We start from the raw sequence: 22,838 nt of genomic DNA on the forward strand, positions 1-22,838 counted from the left end.
GATCTGGATTCTAGTTTTGGCTTCGTCCCTTACTAGCTCTGTGAATTGGACAACTAATTTAACCTGTCTGAATATTTGTAGAATGAGAAATTGGACTAGATAAATTTTAAAGAGTTTTCTAGTCCCTAGATGATTTAATTTAGAAGTCGAGCACTAAATCCTTTATAATAAATAATCTGACACAAAAAATATTTTTTTCCCCTTTCAACAGTTACTTTGGGAGCAAAAAAACATAGGCTGTTTTAGACTACATGTAATTTGAAAGTCCACATGAAAAATTAAAAAGACAGTTAGGAAAGGAAGGGAAAAGGAATGAAAGACTTATTTTTTTCTCCTTTTCAAACACTCCAGTAATCCACCGCAGCCAAACAACACTCACGGAAAGATGCAGGAACTAGGATAAGAAAAAAAGGTGAAAGAAATTGTTGTCAGTATCTTTTTAGCCTCTAGCTCTTAGGAATTTGTAAATGAATTCCAGCTACGGTTAAGTTATGGTGAAATTCCAGTGAGGAACTGAGGAAAATGAGACAGCCTGGAGGAATTTCTTTTAACAGAATCCGCTCTGAAGACGTAGCTGCTGTGCATCTTTAAGGAAGGAGTGGCCCCAAATAAACAGGGGCTTCACAATGATTGAAAATGTAAATTTAACTGTTCCCCCTCTGTGTTCTCAAGAATTTTGTTCACAATTAAACTTAAAAAATTAAATTTAATTTACAATTTGAAATATGAATCAAACAAAGTAACTTCCTGAAGATTATATCTGGCCTTGTAAAGAGAATTAAGACCACATTCATCAACCATGGGATACCTAATTCTTTATTTTTCCCATGAGAAAGTTCTTTACATAAAAAAAACCAAAGCAATCTGAGTTGTGCCTGAAATGCCAGAAAATCCAGGACTACATGGTTCACTGAGCAGCGTAGCCAGGAATACTCAGGAGCTGCTTTTATGGAGCTGTGTGCGCCTACCCTATTCATTGCGTCCAGCTCTCGCCTAACAGCACCTCCGAGGAGGAGACCTCCAGCAAAAGAAAGGGTTCCAGTCCTGCCAACTCTTACACTGTTTATCTTTTTACACTTCTGCTTCTTTCACCAGAATGTGAATTCCTGGAGGGCAGAGAAATTGTCTAATTCATCTTTTTATCCCTAGAGCCTATAACACTCACTTGTACATAGCAATTTTCTACTGTATGCTTACCGGATAAATGGATGATGTAAATCTATGATTCAGTGTTCTGAATAATTAAAGGCAAAGTATATATAATAATTTTCAAACATGCTTAAGGTATGGGCAATAGTAGTTCTTTTCAGTTGTTTTAACACAAAAACAAATGGTATCTGGCATCTTTGAAAATTAAGGAGAATATGTAAATATATATATTCCTGAGTACATGTATGAGCATATGTTGTTTTGATTATTTCCACACATCTCTTGCCAAGCAAACTTTTCTAAAACACCATCTTTATTTTGTTATTCCCCTTATTAAGACCCATGATGGCTTGTAGTTGCATAATGTATTGGTTTGGAACCCTAGGACAATCTAATGAAAAGCAGAGTTTTCAATTAAGTCCAAGATTTCTTCAGCATTGTGTAACAGAAATTATATAGAATTATGTTATGTGGGCATAATTATTAATCAGTACTTATTTGACTGCAAGGGACAGAAATTCAACTCAAATTAGTTTAAGAGAAAAAAAAGGAAGGAAGGAAGGAAGGAAGACGATATTTCTTTGAGTAAATGGGAAGTCCAGGAGATTCCATCTAGCTATAGGCATGGCTGTTTCCAGAGGCTCAAACAATGTTGTCAGGACTCTCTCTACCTCTCAGTTTCACTTATTTCTTTTTTGGATTCATTCTTCAATAGGATTTCTCCTTTATGAGGGCAACATGGCCTCCGGCTGCCTCAGGTTCACATTCTTCAAGTTTAGCAATCTCCAAAGTAGGAGAAATCTCAATCAACTCCAGAGGAAAAGTTATGGGGAGGACTCTGCTTGGACTGAACTGAGTCATGCATCCATTTCTCAATCAATTACTCTGGTGAAAGAATGGACTACTTTGACTGGCTAAATCTGGATCACATGTCCTAACCTTGTGGCCAACGGAAGGTGGAGTCCCATGATGGCCGTTTTCCTTCAAGATCACTTGGAACAGGGTAGGGCAGTTGTCCAAAGGAAAATGTGTGGCTACTACCAGATGGAAAATGTATGGACAAAAGTAGCTGAACAGTCCACTACACCAGGGCTGAGATGTAGCTTGTATGTACAGGTCAGGTGAAGCAGCTGGCATCCATCCAGATAGCTTAAGGGTCTATTCTAAATGGCTGGTGTACATGCTGTACCATTGTTAACTACTTTGAATATCATCCCTGCATGACAGCATTCCACCACTTATGAGTTAAAAATAACATATGTAATGTAATATGAGCACTGTTGAACACATAAAGTGATTTATCTTTATGGAACAAAAATTACTTTGCACTTAAAATGATTTTTGGCAGGGTAATTTTCAGAGCTTGATCAGCTTTGGAGCAGGGAAAGAGAATTGGTGAAACCAAGTGAATGCTCTTTGTTTCTTCTTAGGAAAAATATAAATAACCTGTATATATATTACTTCATGAAGTATTTATGTCATATTATCACGCTCCCCAATATCTAAAAGTGGTTTGACTTTCTGATAGTAAGATTGAATACTTTTGTCAGTAGTGAGCTTAGGGAAACGTGCACCGAAGCAAAGCTAAGTCCCAAGTCCCTAAGATGCCCTTCAAAAGCAGTCATCCATTTAATTTGATCTATTAAACAAACTTAGCAGTTGGGATGCCCACACAGTGAGGAAGGATGCTTAGAGATGGAATTCTGTGTTTAATTGGAATCTTCTGTCCTTTATTAGACAACCATAAGCTTCCAATTATACACACCATCTTCATTTCAAATATGGATTTATAAAACCTTATGAATTTTCATTCTTAGCAACAGATTAGGAATAAAAACAAGCTCCTGCCATGAACAGATATAAGGGGTTTTCTTTTCTCTTTCTTCCCTTTTTTTTGCCATATCCCAAAAGGTCATTGATAATTGACCAAATGGCCACTGTGTATCCGGAGCTATGTTAGTTCCTTGGAGCTATTAAAAGGAATTTTGAAAAATAATCCCTGTCCTTGAAGAATTTAGGTAACACGTCTCAGGAGAAAAAATTAACATGCCCAGAGCAACCAGGTAACACTTAAATGGCCACTTTGCTGTTTCCACTAATGATGTAATGACTTCCATTTCAGTCTGTTGAAATTTTACCCATTCTTCAAGGTCTGTCTCTAGAACTTTCCTTCATTTAGCTTTACTTGATTGCTTCAGTGTAAGGTGGGGCTCACATTTCATTGAACCACCCACCCTAACTCTTGACACTTAAAATGTCTTCAGCACTTCGTCATCTACAGCAGTGGTCCCCAACCTTTTTGGCACCAGGGACCGGTTTCACGGAAGACAATTTTTCCACGGACAGGGGGCTGGTTCAGGCAGTAATGTGGGTGATGGGTCGTGGCAGATGAAGCTTTGCTCGCTTGCCTGCCACTCACCTCCTACTGTGTGGCCAGGTTCCTAACAGGCCTCGGACCACTACTGGTCCTCTGCCCAGGGGTTGGGGACGCCTGATCTACAGGATGCAGTCCAGCCTCCAGAGCCTGGTGAAGAGCCCCTGACTACCTCTCTTGCCTTATCTCCCCTTTCTCTTCTGTTTGTACTCTGCTTTGAAAGCAAACCAAATCCCGATACCAAACCCAAACCTGGTTTAGTTAAACAAAACAAAACCAAACTTACCAACTACTGTGAATTTCCATATCCTATCTTCTCTAGAATAGCCCTTTCCCGCCTTTTCCCCAGATTTAGATCAGACAAACTCCCTCTCATCCATTAACCTAACCTCAGCTATTAGTCTCTTAATGAGATCTCTTCTTTTTCCATCCTCTAGGTTGTGCTGTCTTTTGTACCTATTATCTTTTGTACCTATTGTTAAGAGTCTGGGTAGTAGTGATTTGCTGGAATGTCTGCATTCCCCTTCTAGACTCTTAGCGCTTTGAGGGCAGCCAGTGCCTTACTTATTTTGGAATCCTGAGTGCCTAGTAAGAGTGCCTGGCATTCAGCATGTTGTCCATAAAATTGTACTGAAATGAATTGGATTGCATTGAACTAAGAGGGAGTGTAGAGAAGACTTGGGGTAGCTGAAGATCTTAGGGTTTATAAAACCTGGGCTTTACGTCAGTGTTGAAAAAGGGGAAAAAGCCTTAGAGAAGGGGGAAATAATAGGAGCAATACTCCAGAGGTGAGAATGAGCCTGGCAAAAGATGGGGACTGTAAATGGTCATATCTTGCTGGAACTGAGGCTGTAGAGTGGGGAGTGTTGGGAAATAAGGTCAGAAAGGCCAGGCGGGGCCATGTTATGGAAGACTTTGAATGTCAATCAGAGGAGGTGAAACATGATGCAATAAATGCTGCAATTCAAGAAAAGAAAAATTTAGAAATATCCCAAGTATCTGTGTACAAAATGAGCTTATCACTTCTGCATGTCTCTGTTTTGGTACTTATCATATTGTTACTATAGGTATGTCACTGATCCCAACTCGCCTTGAGTCATCTGAACATAATAGACTGGCGGTTTGAAGCAGAGTATGATGCGTTGGGAGTCAGAAGCCCTGGGGTTGAATTTCTGCTCTGGTGCTAATTTGTTACCTGATATGGTGAAATCACTTTACTGCTCTAATCCCGAGTGTTCTTATCTGTAAAATGAAGGCAGAAGGCAGGTGACATGATTCATGAGGTCCCTTTGATCTCTAGGAGTCTATATATAGCAAGATAAGTAATTCGTAGCTAATTTATTAATCTATCTCTGCCTCTTGGTTTTTGTTTATTTACCTGTCTTCTGGGTATCAGAGTTGCTTCATTAGACTGGTTTCTGACAATCTCACAATCTGCTCTGCTGAGACCAGTCTCTGAGGTCTTGACCATCTTGTCACACCTAGAAAGCCCTTCCTAACCCCCCACCCCTCCTTAAAAACCCAGCTCCAGTCCAATACCTTTCTTAAAGCTTTTCCTAACTTATCCAGGTCTCTGATACTTACAACACCCTTGCTTTTGGTGTTTAAACATATTTTGTCTTGAGTTATTCTTTATTTGTTTTATATTGACTTTTCTCTCTCCAATTAGTTTGTAAACTTCTTAAAATAAAGAACTATTACATGCAACATTTGTTAATCTCCCCTACCCAGCTCCACCTCAGGACAAAGCTAGGCACAAAATAGTCATTTAATAATGTTCTTGAATATTGAACTGAGTGACGTACAGGAATATTACTAAAAATAGAAAAACCAGACCATCAAAAAGACATCTGTAGGGCTTGGAATTGAAGTAATGTAGCATATCAATGATTTTGTAGATGGTATTTTGTACCCAGCAAAAGACTGTTTTAAGACAGGGTGAACTGTGAAGTTTCTTGTCTGTAGGCTTGTCTTGAATTAAAGAGTGGGTGATACTAGGGCCTAGAGATATTCCAGCCAACTCAAGGAAAAGAGAAAACAGAGAACTGTTTACTGAGTGACTTTGCTGTTGGACATGTCCCAACTGTAGCTTGAGAACATCAGGCAGAGTTACCACCCTGCTGCCACAGCCTCTGCCAACTTGGATAAGAAGCAGTGAAGTTGACCTGTCTTTTGGCTCTGAAACAAGGCAAGGGAGCGTACCAGCAGGCATGGGAAGGAAGAAGTTGTGAAATGAAAGACATGAAAAAGAGATGACTGACTGTGATCCTCTTTCCTCTTTTCCCCTATTACCCTGAGTCTCTCTCCTGCTTCCTTGACACCTGTAAAGTGGTATAAACCAGATCCTTGCACTTTATACCAACTGGGGTGTGGCACCCTAGGGGTCTAGCTTGGGGCAAGGGAAGGCAGTGTAAATCAGTTGTTTTAGGTTGTTTTGTTTCCTAAAGTGGTCCTATACGAAAAGGTTTGAAGATCACTACTTAGGTGATTAGCCTTCCAACAACCCAATGCTTTTAAAACTCAGTGCAGGACTTCCCTTGTAGCGCAGTTGTTGAGAGTCCACCTGCCGATGCAGGGGACACGGGTTTGTGCCCCAGTCCGGGAAGATCCCACATGCCGCGGAGCATCTAGGCCCGTGAGCCATGGCCGCTGAGCCTGCGCGTCCAGAGCCTGTGCTCCGCAATGGGAGAGGCTACAACAGTGAGAGGCCCGCGTACAGAAAAAAAACAAAAAACAAAAAAACCAAAACTCAGTGCAGAATATAAGAGGAAAGATCACTGTTTGAAGTAGTTGAATTCTAGATCTGGCAGTGTCAGGGCTCTCTTGATTGTAAATTAGCTCATGGAAATAAAACACCTGAGCTTAGGAACTCCAAATCCTGATTTTGCTCTCATATTGCCTCAGGCTGTCTCTGGTAGGAAAGTCTAGAACCGTGGATTCGTTGTACATCAGCCCCACTCCCCACTTTTCCAAATGCCCCAAAGCTGTTAGTGTTTATAACAGACGAAGTCAGCATTGTGTTGATTTGTCTTACCGTGTGTGGAAAATGTAGGAATAACTCCCATGTATCATCAACTGTTTAGTCGGCGCTCAGTTCCTTAGCAGGGGAAATGGTAAGATTTATTAGGGAAAGTATCCGTCATCCCATATAAATAGATGCACAGTTAAAGCAGATGCAGAAGGCAGGGTGTATATTTCTGTGTGACTGATCATAAGGAACTTATTATCAAGAACTCTTTGGAAAAACCAGTCATTTGGGAAGATGGCAAACATAAGGTACACTTACATTTTTATGCAAAATAGTCCTCAAAACAGTAATTTTGACTTTAAGTGCGTTATTGGGGTAGGAATCATTGTAATTAAAAATTTTTTTTGCTTTAATTTTTTACTTTTGAGAAACTATGCAAGTGATAAAAGCAGCCCAATAGTAGAAAAAGGTACATAAAGTAGGTCTCTTTCCCACTGCGAACCCCAGTCCCCAGTCTCCTCCCCTCGTAGGCCATCATTGTTGTCAATTTATTTGTATCATTCAGACACATTCAAGCTGATCCTCCCCTTTAGCTTTTATACACATGGCAATCCACTCTCCATATTCTTCTGCAGCTTACTTTTTTCCTTAACAATATACCCTGGAAATCATTTCTTATCAGACTGCATATATGGGCCAGGCTCATTGTTTCTAACAGATTTAACTGATGTTGACATCTTGCCATAATGGTTTTAGGGGTTTTGGTTTTGTTTCAACATTACAGATATACTTTAACCATACCCTCACTGCCCAGGTCCCTGTTGTTCCCTGCCCAAAGGTAATCACTATACTGAAATTAGCATGTATCCTTTCTGCCTGATTTTTATATATTTAGTGCATATGTATTTAGTATTTCATTGTGTGACTCTGGCACCATTTATTTATCCTCAATTGTGTTTTTGAAAGCTTAGTTTGTTTCCATTTTTTTACTGTTAAAAACAATGCTACAGGTTAACATTCTATTTCATGTCTCCTTGGGCACATGTATGCAAATTTTTTAGGAAATTCCCACAAGTCAAATTGCTAGGTCATAGGGTATGTGCTTACCAACTTCATTTGATACTGTAACATTGCTCTCCAACACAGTTTTTAACAATACAGCATTCACACCAGCCATGTTTAAAGGTACTCCCTTCTTTTTTTCCATATTCTTACCAACACTTGGGCTTCTCAGACTTCTAAAATATTGCCAGTCTAAGGGTGAAATAGTACCTCATTATGGTTTCAATTTGTATTTGTTACTGAGAGTATCTTGTCTTATTTTTTTTTGCTATTTAGCTCCCTCTAATAATTAACTATTGAAACCTTTGACAATTTTTCTACTGCAGTACTTGTTTTTCCTTATTGATTGATAGGGATCTTTTTATATTCTGGATACTAATACCCAGTAATATGAATTATAAATAACTTCTTCCAGTCTGTGGCTTGTATTTTTTACTGTTTATGCTATCTTTTGTCTAATGGAATTTTTATATTTTAACGTATTCAAATTCTCATTGTTGTCGTTTGTGCTTTTGGTGTTTTAGGAAACACGAAGAAATGTAATGAAGACATTCTCCTATACTTTCTTTTTAACTTTTATGATTTCCCCCATACATTTAAGTTTTTAATCCATGTGGGATATATTTTTGTTCTGACATGAAGTGGAGATTTATATTTTTTCCCCTTTATATGTACTGGCTATGGCCAGTTGTCTTAGCACCATTTATCTAATGGTCACGGCTCCCTGCTGACATGTACAGCTATCTCTGTCCCATACCAAGTTTCCATATATGTGTAGGTCAGTATCAACTTATTTTGTTCCTTTGACCTATTTTTATATCCTTGTTCCAATACCACACTGCTTAAATAGTTATAGCCTTCTAATTAGCCTCGTAGGGCAAGACTCCAGTCCTTAGTTTTCTTTTTCAAAACTGTCTTTGTTAGTTTTGTCTCTTTAATCTTCCACATGAACTTTAGGGTAGGATTATTAAATTCCTTGAAAAGTCTTGTTGGGATTCCGATTGGAACTGTAGTGATTCATAGATCCATTATAAACTCACAGGGGGAACTATTGGAGCTACACAGTTATATCTTTCAATCCCTATATGTCTCATAATTTATCCAGTGCATCTTTTATGTAATGTTTTGTAATGTTTCCCAAATAGGTCTTGCATGTATTCTATTAGATTTTTGCCTAGGTATCTACTATAAATTAGCGATTATATATATATGTGTGTGTGTGTGTGTGTGTGTGTGTGTATATATATATATATATATATATACATTTTTTTTTCTCTTACACCCTGAACATGGATCCAGAATGCTGAATTCTCTTATTTGTTTGAATTATTTGCCCACAAATTCTCTTGCAGTTTTCTATGTAAATAATCCTATAGTCTGCAAATAAGGACAATTAGTTTCTGCCATTGGGGTGTAAATAGATGTCATATACACAAATTCCAGTCATATCCCTAAAGGGGAAACATAACCACTTTCCCCTTCTCTCCTTCCTGCCACCTGGAATGCAGATGTGATGACTAGAATTGGAGCAATCATATTGGACTTGAAGCGATCTTAAGGAATAAAGATCACACAAAACATAACAAAATGATAGTAAGAACTTGGCTCTGGACTACCCAACCAGTCTTTTACATGTAAGGGAAATAAAAAAAAATTTAGATAGTTCAGAGTTTTCTGCCACTCAAACCCAGTCCAATCTTACAACACTATCAGGATAATGAGTGATAAATTCCCAGTTTGCCATTGGTTTTTATTTTTTTCATAAATTGTGTTTTTATAAATTGCTGATCTGTATTAAAGAGATAAATTATATTGATAGATTTTTAATGTTCACCCATCCTTGGGATTCTGTCATGATATGTTCTTAGAGTTTGCAGAGGTCCAAACATTTTATTTCTTACTCTTCCCAAGGTTTTAATATGAAAAAAATTTAAACATACAGAAAAGTTGGTCTGTACAGTGAACACCCATATATCCACTACCCAGGTTCTACAGTTAACATTTTATTATGTTATATTTGCTTTGTGTCTTATTTATTATGATATGTTTTAAAGGCTTTGCTTAATTCATTTAGCTAATATTTTCAAGTATTTGTTTACATGTGTTCAATGGTGAGGATAGCCAGTATTTTCTTTTCTTATACTGTCTTTGTCCAGTTTGGGTATCAAGAATATACTTATCGGGCTTCCCTGGTGGCGCAGTGGTTGAGAGTCCGTCTGCCAATGCAGAGGATACGGGTTCGTGCCCCGGTCCGGGAAAATCCCACATGCCGCGGAGCTGCTGGGCCCGTGAGCCACGGCCACTGAGCCTGCACGTCTGGAGCCTGTGCTCCGCAACGCGAGAGGCCACAACAGGGAGCGGCCCGCGTACCGCAAAAAAAAAAAAGAAAAAAAAAATATATATATACTTATCTCATAAAATGGAGTAAGGAGCTCTTCTATTTTTGTCTTCATTGAAAAAGTCTGACCAATACAGGAAATAATCTTTGAAGATTTGGTAAGACTCACCTCTTTGGGTAAGTACTTGGTTGGCATGGTGCTTTTTTAACGGGTATATATATTTTTTTAAATTTTTGGCTGCGTTGGGTCTTTGTTGCTGCGTGCAGGCTTTCTCTAGTTGTGGTGAGCGGGGGCTACTCCGTTGCGGTGCACCGGCTTCTCATTGCGGTGGCTTCTCTTGTTGCAGAGCACGGCTTCAGTAGTTGTGGCTCACGGGCTGTAGAGCGCAGGCTCAGCAGTTGTGGTGCACGGGCTTAGTTGCTCCGCAGCATGTGGGATCTTCCCGGACCAGGGATCAAACCCGTGTTGCCTGTAGTGGCAGGCGGATACTTAACCACTGCGCCACCAGGGAAGTCCAGTAATGGGTATAATTTTTTTTAATTACAGATTCAATTCACTTAATGGTTATACGTAAATATATAGATAGACCTTTGTTTTTCAAGTCAGTTTTAGTGATTTATTTATTTCTAGAGAACTGTTTCATTAAATTGTCAATTTTTTTAGTCTAATGATATTCATTGTATTCTCTAGTGCTTTTAAAAACCTTGACTCTATTTATAGTTATGTCATTTTCCTACATTCTTCTCTTTTTCTCTCAATCAATCTTACTAGGTTTGTCTATTTTATTAGTCTTCTGAAAGAACTAGGATCTATCGATTCCTCATTGATTTTTCCCCTTTCCATCTATTTCTCTTTTTTTGTTATTATTTCTTTCCTTCTACTTTGTCCGTTCTGATTGACCTTCCTCTATATGTTTCCTTCTCTTCTATTATATGCATTTGAAGCTCTAAATTTTCTTCTAAATACCATTTAAACTGCATACCACACGATTTAGTACTAGTGTTTTCATTGTCTGAGCAGTACTAAACATTTGGTGATTTCTATTAGTTTTTCTCCCTTTATAATTATTCAGAAATTTCTAAAATGAATAGGGCAGTATAACTATTCTATTGATTTCTAATTTTATTACATTATTGTTAGAGAACATGTTTTATGTGATTGTGAGTCACTGATATTTGTTTGAAATTTTCTTTTTGACAAAGTTTTTTTCCAAAGGCAATTCAGTGGATAGTCTTTTCTTTTTTTATATATTTTTGTTGAAATATAGTTGATTTACAATGTTGTATTAGTTTCAGGTGTAAAGTGATTCAGTTATATGTATATACAAATATATATATATAAAATATATATATATTCTTTTTTAGATTCTTTTCCATTATAGATTATTACAAGATATTTAGTATAGTTCCCTGTGTTGTACAGTAGGTCCTGTTGGTTATCTATTTTATATATATTCGTGTGTATATTATAATTCCAAACTCCTAATTTATCCCTCCCCCATCCTTTCCCCTTTGGTAATGACATAGTCAGTTTTTAAAAAATATTTCATGTGTGCTAGAATGAATATGTTTCTTGTAATTTGGAGTATGGGATTACTGACATAATTTATGTCTTCTACAAATATGATTATAGCTTTATACACGCATACATATATATATATTTGAGGTTCAAAATTACTGTTTCTTTGATGTGAATTATTCTACTTATCCTTGTATTCTGTTTGCCTTAAAGTTTAAAAATTTGATATCAATATTATACTAATTTAATTTTTATTAATATTTTCCTAGTACATTTTATCCATCTGTTTACATAATGACCTCTCTGTCATCATGTTTTAGGTGTGTCTCTTATATGCAGTACCAGGTTGAATTTTTAAAAATCCTTCTGAGAATCTCTGTCTTTTAGTAGGCAAGTTCAAAATATTAATATTTATATGTACTTTTGTTATTGACCTATTTGGACTTATTTCTACCATTCAAATTGTGTTTTCTATTTACCATTATCTAACTTAGATTCTTGTGTTTCTTCTCTAGTTTATATTAGGTTGATCTAGTTTTAAAAATTTATTCTCCCCTTTCCTCTCTCCTGAAAGTTTGCTATCTGTCTAAGGTTAGATTTAAAATTAAAAAATGCCCTGTGAGAAATTAAAACCCCAGACTTTCATACTACTTTCCCAAGCTAGGGGGTTGGACTTCTCTACTTTTGTTTTCATGGCAGGGGTAGCTCTTCAAGGGTCTTTCTTAATCCAAGGATATCTCTTGGGTCCCCAGAGTCTGTCTCAGGGAGCTCAGGGTGATCCTTTATGCAGCTTCTGAACTTGAACCTTGAAGAAGGTGACCAAGAGCCTGGGCTGGGCACAGGGCCAGGCCTTCTCTGCCCAAAGCTGGGGGTAGGTATGAGAGACAAGAGTGCCTGAAGAAAACCCTGAACAAGAACTCTTTGGACCATCAAATGAATCAGAGGGTCAACTCAGACTGAACCCACTGTGGCTTTGTTATCTCTCTTTATCCTGTAGCCTCTTTTTTTCCTTTTGAGCCTAGCTATTTATTAAAAAATTATTTTCATTGCATATTAAGCAGCATTTCCATGTGTAGGTACCAATCTGCTACACTCTAAAAAACTGTGGGAGTTCATTTACTTATCTTACAGAATGTTTACAGGTTTCAAGTCTCATCTGCCACCTCAGATCTTGCTGTTTTTACTTTGTTTTCCTCAGTTCCTGCTTAGCCAGCCTACAAGTAGATTCTTTTTCTCTGTCTTGCCCCTTGGCATTGATGATTCATTTTGAAGTTCTGAGTGGCTATTGTTCTGGCCTTCCCTCATATCACCTGTCTCTCAGACTGAGGAGGTAAGCCTTCCCCCGTGCACAAGCTCCTGGATACCATGCTCTGTTTATGTCCACAGTCCAGGTAGGACAACTAGACGTACTTCACTGTGCTGAAGTTCCTGAGTGCACTGCCTTTCCCCTGTCCTCCAGCAGTTTCTGAAATGATGGCCCTGCAGATCTCGGCCTTCCTGGCTGGGCACACTCCTGGCTTTGATGGAAACATACCTAACTGGAAGCAGCTGGCCTGCCCAGGCCTTCCAGCAATGGGCTTTCCAGTGTAGCATGTGGAGGCCCTTATTCTCTGTCCCTTCTTTTTGGCTAGGTGGCTCCCTCCAGCCACAGGCACTCCCTGGGCCGTTGTCTGAGTTAACATCTGAGGTTGGCCAGCACAGGCACAGCTGTGGGTCCTGGCATTGCCACTCATGAGGAAATTCCCCAGAGAGCCCACAGGCCTGCCTTGATTTCTCTTTCAGGTGTGATTATCTTGGAACAAAGCCTGCTTCCTAGGTGTGAGCCTATGCAGTTACCCTGGGACCCACACTCAGAAAGGTTAGTACTTGGATTAATACTCTATTGTTAGTATGAAATTTTAAGTAAACTTGGAATAAAATTTCAAAATTTTGATTTTGCACTAGGCTCTGCAAACTATGTAGCCTCTCCTTGGTAGAAACAGAGAACATTACTGATCTTTGGAGAAGTGGGTGGGGCTTATTGACTAACCCAGCTTCTTAGGAGTCCAGGGCAACAACCAGTAGGAGTAATGGTTTTAAAATATTTTTTTAGATGTAGTGCTATATCCTGCAAAACTTATTCTTATGGGAAGCGTCCCTCTAAATAAAGCATTTTAGGGCTTCAGGAAAGTGAGAGGGTACAGTTCTAGAATAGCTGTCTGATAGAACTTTCTGCAGTGATGTTAATGTTCTGTATCTTTGCTGTCCAGTCTAGTGGCCAGTAGCCACATGTGGCTACTGAGAACTTGAGATGTGGCTAATATGACTGAGGACCTGAATTTCTAAATTTTAATTAATTTTAATTATTTTAAATTTAAAGTTAGATAGCCATATGGGACTACTGGCTACCATATTGGACGGTGTAGATCTAGAACAACAAAGTAACTTCTGACCTTTGGTGCTTTGATTATATTTTTGCATTGATTCTATATCAAGAATTAAAGTTAGGCTTTGTCCAGAAAGGATTTTCTAAATTCAGATTGAAGGCATATCTAGAACTAGATGGGGAAACTGAAATCAGTGTTTTTCATAAGTATGGAGAAGATATCCTTTCCACCTATGAAAGCTAGCTATGAGGCTCATTGCTGTAGCCTACAAGGGAGTTATTAAATGTACAAATGAATTGCCTAGAGACTGCCCCTTCCAGTTCTAAGAGACTATGGAAGAAATATGGAAGACAAAGAAGAGGCAAGGTTAGGGCCAGAGTCTTGGCAAGGAGTGATGGTGAGGAGGTGTGGTGGGAGGTGAGTTGATAGATGAGCTTGAGCCAGTCCTCCTGGGCCTGCATGACCTGGGTGTACGAGTGACCCAGCAAATCCCATGTGTTCTGATGAGACACAGAGGTCTTGAGAGCACAGAGGTGTGTCAGAGGGCTCTAGTTAAAACAAAGACACAGCTGCGTAGGACATTTGAGAAGGCCAGAGCTACAGATCTCAGAGCTAGATAGTACTTCATCTAAAAAGCCACACCAGAAAACCTGTACTTCAGTGGTCACCAGTCTAGAGAACAGAAAATCCAGCCTCTCACTATCCACCCATGAAGATCCAGATAATCCCACCTCTGCTGCCACTGGTCATCTAAACTCTTACAGACCCCAAAATATACAGACACAATCTTGAAGGAGAACAAAGAGATGGAGAGAAAATTAGAAAGTCAACATTTTCCCTAAAGAAACTAAAGAGAGTTAACATAAAGGGGTTGTCTGAACTATTGAACTGAACTAAGTTTAACTGAATGGGATAAATGTAGGGTTACTTTCCCTAGTTTTCTATGGATGAGCAGATGAGTTATGGAGAAATAAAGAGGCTGCATTTTCTTTGCACATCTAAGCGGACAGTGAATGAACTTGTGACCCCACTACAAATATGTTTGGCTTCCTGCTAAGCCAGTTTGAACAGCAGTCCTATTCATAAGCTTTAGCAGAGGTGGAATATGTGATAGGGGTTGGGGTGAGGTTGCTAACCTGTTGTATTGAGCCTGGGAGCCAGCATCATGACAGAATTGGCCACTTAACTCATACATACTCTTTCTTCAAAGGCACTAGCCACCTCACATGGGAAGGTCATTTGAGGCTTATCTGGAAGGCAGTTTTTCTCTTATTACCTGCCTGGACACGGAGGAGGTTGTAGATACTCTAGCCTACTGGTCCAAGAGCTTTGAGATCAATGGGAGAGGGCCAGTCTTATAAATTATAGTGTCATTTTGCCTGTGCAGTGCCCTACTCATCTTCTTGTGCTGAATGAATCACATCTGGGATGAAGGGGGCCAGATCTACTTGGACAAAATCCTAATGAACTTATCTGGGTCTAACATCCCATCAATCCCTTGTCCATACAGTCCTCTGTGGGCTACAACACCACCTGCAGGCCAACTCTGAAAAGTACATGTCCAGAAAAATGGAAGAATTCTTGGACTGTATTCTGTAAAGCCAAGATATCTGCATTATGCTTCAAGTGTTTATGGTCCTAGAGTTAGAATCCCCATGGCTCAGCAAATATATTTAGCAATTCCTGGAATTTACTACAAAATTCATTACACCTTTCTTCTTCTTGGCTGTTGTAATAACTGACATTCTCCAAAGGAGAGGAGAGATTTTGTTTGTTTGTTTGTTTTGTTTTAATTTTGGTGCTCAGAGGCAGATCCCACCTTCCAATAAGCCTTGTTTAATTTTTCCAACTTTCCCCTAACCTACCTGACCTAGCCCAACCCACATGAATATCTCCAACCATACAGATGGGAGACATTAGACCCCAGGAGGACTCAAATTCAGCTCTATGCCTCCACATCTTGAGTTTTCCTTCTTTGGAAAATTGGCTTTTGGGAAAATTCAATTACCTATCCTCCTTGGGAACAAACCTCATTTGTCAAAGAGGCTAGAGGGGCTAAGTTAGATTCAGAAACTCAGTTTGCACCAAAGTCACGTTTTTCAAGCACTTTGGGTTTACCATTTCACACCCTGTCCTGGAAGCCGTAGAACCATGAGGGAAGACTCATCACCAGTCTTGGAAATCATCTGGATGGGAATTCTAAGGACATCCAGTCCTAGCTAATAGATAATCAGGCATAGACAGGGCCCACACGATTGGATTTTTATTGTCTCTAAGTGTAAGAGGAATAAAATGGTTTAAGTTTATATCCTGAGCTACTGGACTGTCTTGGTCCATTCTAGCTACTCTAACAAAATACCACAGACTGGTATCTTATACAACAGAAATTTATTGCTCACAGTTCTAGACCCTGAAAGTATGAGATCATGGTGCCAGCACGGTCACCTTCTAGTGAGAGCCTCTTTCTGGTTCATAGCCAGTGCCTTCTCACTGTATCCTCATGTGGTAGAAGAGGTTAGGGATCTCTCTGGACCTCTTTTATAAAGGCACTAAACCCATTCATGAGCGTTCTGTCCTCAAGACCTAAATACCTCCTAACAGGCCATACCTGCTAATACCATCACCTTTGCGGTTTAGAATTTGACACATAAGATCAAGTTCTACTTTAAAATGTTCAACTTGAAATGCTTACTAGACAACTAATGGAAATATCAGGTAGGTAACAGGATGTTTAAGTCTGGAGCTCAGGGGAAATGCCAGTGCTGAAGAATATGTAGATCTGGGAGTTACTGACAAGGAAATAGAAACGAAAGCCATGGACTGGATAAAGTCTCCTCTAAAATGAGTGAATGTATTTAAGAACAGAAGTGGCTTAAACAAATTTAAAAATTGGGAATAAGAGGAAGAAGCCAGTCAGGGATGTAGGAGGAAGACCGAGATGGTATGTTGACCGAGAAACCAAGTGGTTGACTGAGTCAAATGCTGCTGAGAGGTCAAGTGAGAGGAGGACTGGGGATTGTTCAGAGGATTTGGAGAGATGGAGCTCATTGGTGATCCTGAGAAGAATATCATCTGCACTAGAGTTGTAGCAAAGAAAACATGACTGGAGAAGACTGAAAAGAGACTATGAAGTGAGGAAGTGGACACGTTGAGTATTGACAACTCATTTTAGAAAAGGTGATGCAAGGGTACCTGAGAAGCATGTGTGGGAGTTGGAGGAGGGCATAGATTTTAGGGAGGACAGATTTATTTTAAGATAGGAGATATTATAGCATGTTTATATGCTGATGGGAATGTTCTAATAGAAAGGGGAAATGTGGAAATGCTGGAGAGAGTGGATGATGGAAAGCCTTTGAATAGGTAAGAGGGGATCCAGGGCTTAAGTTGTGAGTCTAAGAGGACCTACACTACAGGACAGTTCTTCTGTCATAAGAGGAGAAAAGGCAAAAATTAGTAAATGTGTTGATGGGAAACTGTCACAGCTGTCTTCTGGTTGCTCCTACTTTGTTAGTAAAAGTAGAGATGATGTCTGTTTCCACCAGTTCCCACTAGCCCAGCTTACTCAGACCCTGCTCTCAACCACAGATCGCCATCAATTTACCATGACAACTGAGTTGGAAGAATCCACTTATCACTCACAGACACAGAAAACAAACTTATGGTTACCTAAGGGGAAAGGGGGTTGGGGGGAGGGGTAAATTAGGAAACTGGGATTAACATATACACACTATTATATATAAAATAGATAACCAACAAGGACCTACTTTTAGCATAGGAAACTATACCCCATCTTATGTAATAACCTATAAGAGAAAAGAATCTGAAAAGAACATTTTATACATATATATACATACATATATACATATATATACATATATATATAAACTGAATCACTGTGCTGTACACCTGATACATGATATTGTAAATCAACTATACTTCAATAAAAAATTAAAAAAAAAGAAGAACCCACTTATCTTATGAAAGATTCTGGATTCCCATCAGTGTCACAGCCAGCTGTGGTATTTTGTCCATTAGAAAGGATACCAATTAGACAAGCAAATACATGAAATTAGTCCATTTGAACTCAGAATCCACCTGAGCATGTTAAGGCTTTTCAGCTCCCCAAACTGTACAATACAACCTAGTGGAGTGTGAGGTGGAGGAGGAATAAGCCATGGTCAAAACGTTCACCACTGACAGGCTGAGGTTGCTGGCACCCTATAAAAAATCAAGAAAACAACCTTAAATGTTTTAAGTGCCTAACTTGCTTGTTGTCAGTGGTTTTCCCAGTTTGTCCTCATATTTGGATACTTTGGAATTAAGTGTTTTTTAATTCAGCCTCTCCCTAAGTTGCTTCCTCTTGAATCTCCACCTCTTTATCTCCAGTGAGCCTCAGCCATATCCTAGGCTCCCAGCTACCGTATCTCCTCCCTGCCTGGTCCCTGCTTCTTAGGGAGGAAGGTCCTTACACAAATGTGAGAACATGTAAAATAGATTTTAAAAGGATTAACTAATGTCACCATAAGCTGTCACTGATTAATCAAAGCAGCAGCAGCAATAGCAGAGCTTTCTGAGCAAGATTTTGCCATTTAATCTTTTTCATCCATCTTTAGCTCTGAAGGAGGAAAAAAAAAAAAAAAAAAGAAGCCGTCTAAAAGAACAACACATTCTCCCCTGTGAAAATGAGTGAAAGTACAGATGAATTAGGATTTAGAGAAGATGAGGCTAAGGAAGGTTGCTTCCCCATGGAAGACCACACACACACACACAGACACACACAGACACAGACACACACACACACACACACACACACACGCTTTGGTCACTACTACACATAGCAACTTAGCAACTACATTTATTGCAGCTTACAGATGAATGAATAGCAAATTTAAATGTCTTTTTGGCCAGTAAGAATTTTGTAGCAAAATAAAGAGGCCTATTAATATAAAAAAGAAAACATGCACAATTGTGCACAAATATCTTAATTTTGTCATCGAACTTTCTTCAGCCACACATTTGTGGAGAGGTGATTGGGCCTTGTAGTTGAATTAAAATATCTAAGTAAACGTACTTCTAACTAAATAAGAGTCAGGATGAATATTTATTTTCCTACATGATATGTGACTAAATAAATGAGGCTCCTTTTTTTTTTTTTTAAACAACTCTTAAATTGAAAGCCAGATATCTAGTTCGTCTTATGCAATGACTCAGAATGATTTGGGAACTTCTTGTTTGGAAGTACCTTCAGAGTTTTTTACAAGTAGGGTGACCAAACATCTCAGCTTGTCCAGGACTGATTCTTAAGATTCTGAGTATACTCTCTGAGGCTGGGTTAGAGTCCCAGGATTCTTTGGTTGAAAGGTATCTGTTTGAGCAAGCATCTTCCTGGGTGGAAGTCTTTTTACATCTTGTTGAATAGGGATATAGTCCCTGACCCTTGAATGGGAAATTCCTGGCTCTTTTGGAGGCCTCTAGCCTAAAAACTGGGTTAAAGTCCCAGGTTTCTTTGTTTACACGTTACCATTAGTTAAGAATACAGGAACCTCTCAGTAGACTGAAACCCCCTTCTCATACCGCTGCTGACTGTAAGCTCCACCACTATGGCACTAACTCTGTCCATTTCCTTTCTTGTTGGAATGATTTTACTAAGGATAATTTGGAACTTCAATGACCTCCCCAAACTGGTTCCTTTAAGACCTCTCCCTTACAATTGCTTCTGTTCCTCCTTCCTTCTTTTACTACCTTCAATCTTCCCTTCAGCTACCTTGAATCCTTTGATATGACTGCCTTCCCTCCCTCCTCCATCTCTCCGTCCACTCCTGCAAGATTGCCTTCCCGCTTCAGCCCCCCATTTTCATACAGTCACTTGAACTTTAGGTCCCCTGTCTCCCACTGGGGACTCTCAAGAGACTCAGGGACCCTCAAAAAGAAACTACATATCAGGGTAAAAGAATATCTCATAAGCCTCCTCCACAAATATTGGTAAAAAGCATTAGCCCTCATATTGAGCAGGTAAGCTTAACTTGTTCCATCTGTAAGAAATACAATTGGGGTAAAAATATAAAGTGGAGCAAAGACAAGAGCCAACTATTTTATATAAACCACTGAGTTTTATATTACTAAGTTTACCTGACTCATGGCTAAAATTTTAGAAGGAAAGCTCTAAGGTCTGTATTTGCATCTGTCTGTATGTTTATGTATGCATGTTTGTATATGTATGTTTTATATATATATATATATGTGATATTTTTCTATTTCTAGATGGTATTACCAAAGTAATTTATAAAATCACATAAAAGAGCTCTATTCTGATTGGCTTAGGGATAAGTAAGTGATTATATAAATTAAATATTTCTAAAATTCCCAGAAATATAGAAACTAACCCAAATGCTTTTCAAGTTTATGCAATTTGGAAAAATCTTAGATAAATAAGACTAGTTTAATATCATTGGTTTAATAAGAACAGCTATGTCTTCTGAGTTATCAACATTAAGTTTAACAACAGTATATATTTTGCATTTAGCTCTTTTTAGGTATGTTTGCTTTTGTGATTTTTTTTGATACTTGTCTAACATGCACGTACTGTGAAAATAGTTAACAGGGAAATAGCTTGAGATGATGTCCTGCTTTGTTTAATGTTATAACGTATGTCCCTAAAAATAGTTTCCAAAATCTTTGTGGTAACTTGCAACCTTAGAGTTGTACTAAGTTAAGTAATAGATATTCTTTGAATATCTATATCACTTTCTAAGTGAGGAGAAACTACTAAACCTTAAATTACTAAGCACAAGTTTATCTACTTTTGGCTTCTTATTTTTGTATGGTACAGAGAGACTAAATATATTTAAGTTTGTTAATAAACATCTTTTTGACACGTTGAAAAATTGTATTATCAGGAAACATATACCTATAAAAATTAGATGGTATATTCATAAAATTTGCTAGTCTGCTGCAGAATGCTGGTATAAGACACAATTCACAATTGTTTACTTTGTATTTTCTTTGTTTAAAAAAGGCTACTGATTGTTAAAAATTATAATCAATGTATGTAAATGAAGCTACTAGAAACAATAAGGGTCAAGGGAAACAACTTTGTATGAAAAGTATGCAAGGAAAGTAGATTGTATTTTTGATAAGGAAAAGTATTCAAGGTATGTAGGATAGGTGTTTGTTACTGGAATAAGATAGTAATTATGCCCTAAAGTGAAAGAGGAAAATATAGGACAAAAACTGAATGGATATTAAAAAGTTGTAGAAGGTTTGCAGGAAAGGAATTTTGGAAAAGGAATCTTATCTCATGTGGTCAAAGTTGGTTAAGACTGGATAGATTTATTTATAGGGTTTTTTTAAAAAAAAACAAAACGAACTTTAGTATCAAAAGTACACTGATGCATAGCTAGAATTTGGTTTTCTCTCTGTTGAAATAACAAAGTTTTTTTTTTTTGATTTTTGGTCGCTCTTAAGAAGAGATTGTAAAAGGTTTTTCTTTACCTTTTAAGTAATCCCCCTAGGAAACAGAGATATGGTGTCTTATCAGAATAATTAACTATGCTTTATGTTAACCTTTATCGTGTCCTTAATTATTTAAGAGAACCAAATCTTCTTACTTTTAAAAGAGCTAACTCTTTTTTTAAAAAAAATAGTCCTGTTATCTCCTCTATTTACTTTTGAATTCTTTTATCATCATTTTGGTTAAATAGGTAGCTAAGTAACCATAACCTGGGATTGTATTTAGCCAAATATTCAAACCTTTTGACATTTTGGACAATTTGGCCTTCTCAGAATCAAATCCTAAGTGAAAGTTTGATTTTGAACTGACCCTGAGATTTCTCAGATGGCTTTTGGAAAATCTGAAAGGATTTTTTTCTTTCATCTTGTAAAAAGAGAGATGCCAAAAAGCAATTTGTTTTGTTTGATTTGTTCTGTTGCACGAAAAGCATTGTCAAATAAGAGATGCTTTAACCTTCTCTAGGTTATATTTGCATGGATAAAATGTTGTTAATGTAAGTATTTAAGATATTGCATGAAATTTGTCAATACCCTCACTGTCTATGATATGTTCTGGTATAATGTTATCAGTCATAATTCCAGTTATTATGTTTTATGCCATAGAAATACCAAATTCCCTTGTCAATTGCATCATTTTTGTAGTGAACTGTTATCAGAGCTTTAACCACGGCCATTTTAAGTTTTTGTCAGCAACAGATAGTTTTTGTTTTACTCTGATTCTTCTCTGAAAGCATTGGCAATCGGCTATAGGCCAGAGTGCTTCATCTTCAGCAAGAAGGGATTGTCTCTGAGACCCATGGAAAGGACTGGCTATGACAGGTCTCTGAGATACAGGCTTTTGATGGCATTGTTTAAATAACTTTGAGACCATACCATTCAACTAAGAAAGGATTTCCAGAACTCAAGTAAAGAATCTGATGGGTGCATAAAACTGCTAACCCAAGACCAAGCAGAATGAGAACTGATTGCATGAGACTGAATGAACTGATGGAGGATGATTATAGCCTTTGTTTGGAATATTGCTGCTGGATTTAAGGAACCTCTTTCCCTTTTCTCTTAAGTTATCACTCACAACAATTTAGAAGATAATACTTTTATAAACAGAAGTGAAACATTTATCTTTTTCCCTGCCTGATCCCTCCAGACTTCAGAAACTCTTATTGAGAATTCTCATTTTAATGGCAATATAATTATTTGCCTAAGTTCAGTAAGAATCTGTCCTCCTTGAACAGAATTTACTTGGAAACATTGGTTATATAACAAAGGCTTTTACTGGAATGTCATATTTGAGAATATTGTACCTAGAATCATATACAAACAGATAATTTTAAGGAACTCAGGCTGACTTTATGGAGCCAATGCTTACAAAGCTCTTTTGAGAAAACTGGGCTGGTAGCTAGTTTGCAGGGTTCCAAGCCTTACAGATGAATAAGGAAGGTTGCTTCCTGGCAAGCCCAGGAAGCTTAGGATATTTTGGGGACCTAGAGAAAAGAGAAGTTTACCCAAATCTATAGGTTCTACAGGTAATACCCGGTGGCAAGTTCTTGGCTTGG

The 22,838-nt window shown here is 38.1% G+C and overlaps 1 long non-coding RNA gene across 3 annotated transcripts in view; it reads left to right on the forward strand.

Moving 5' to 3' along the window:
- The window catches only part of LOC307182757, a 129,437-nt gene that overhangs the window by 43,212 nt on the left and 63,387 nt on the right, over positions 1 to 22,838 (forward strand). For all 3 annotated transcript variants that reach the window (XR_013827250.1, XR_013827251.1, XR_013827252.1), the window contains exon 2: positions 13,193 to 13,268. This is a non-coding gene — a long non-coding RNA (uncharacterized lncRNA). The remainder of the gene's footprint in view (positions 1 to 13,192; positions 13,269 to 22,838) is intronic.

The sequence above is a fragment of the Stenella coeruleoalba genome (assembly GCF_951394435.1).
Source record: "Stenella coeruleoalba genome assembly, chromosome: 2".
NCBI classification, from domain to species: domain Eukaryota; kingdom Metazoa; phylum Chordata; class Mammalia; order Artiodactyla; family Delphinidae; genus Stenella; species Stenella coeruleoalba.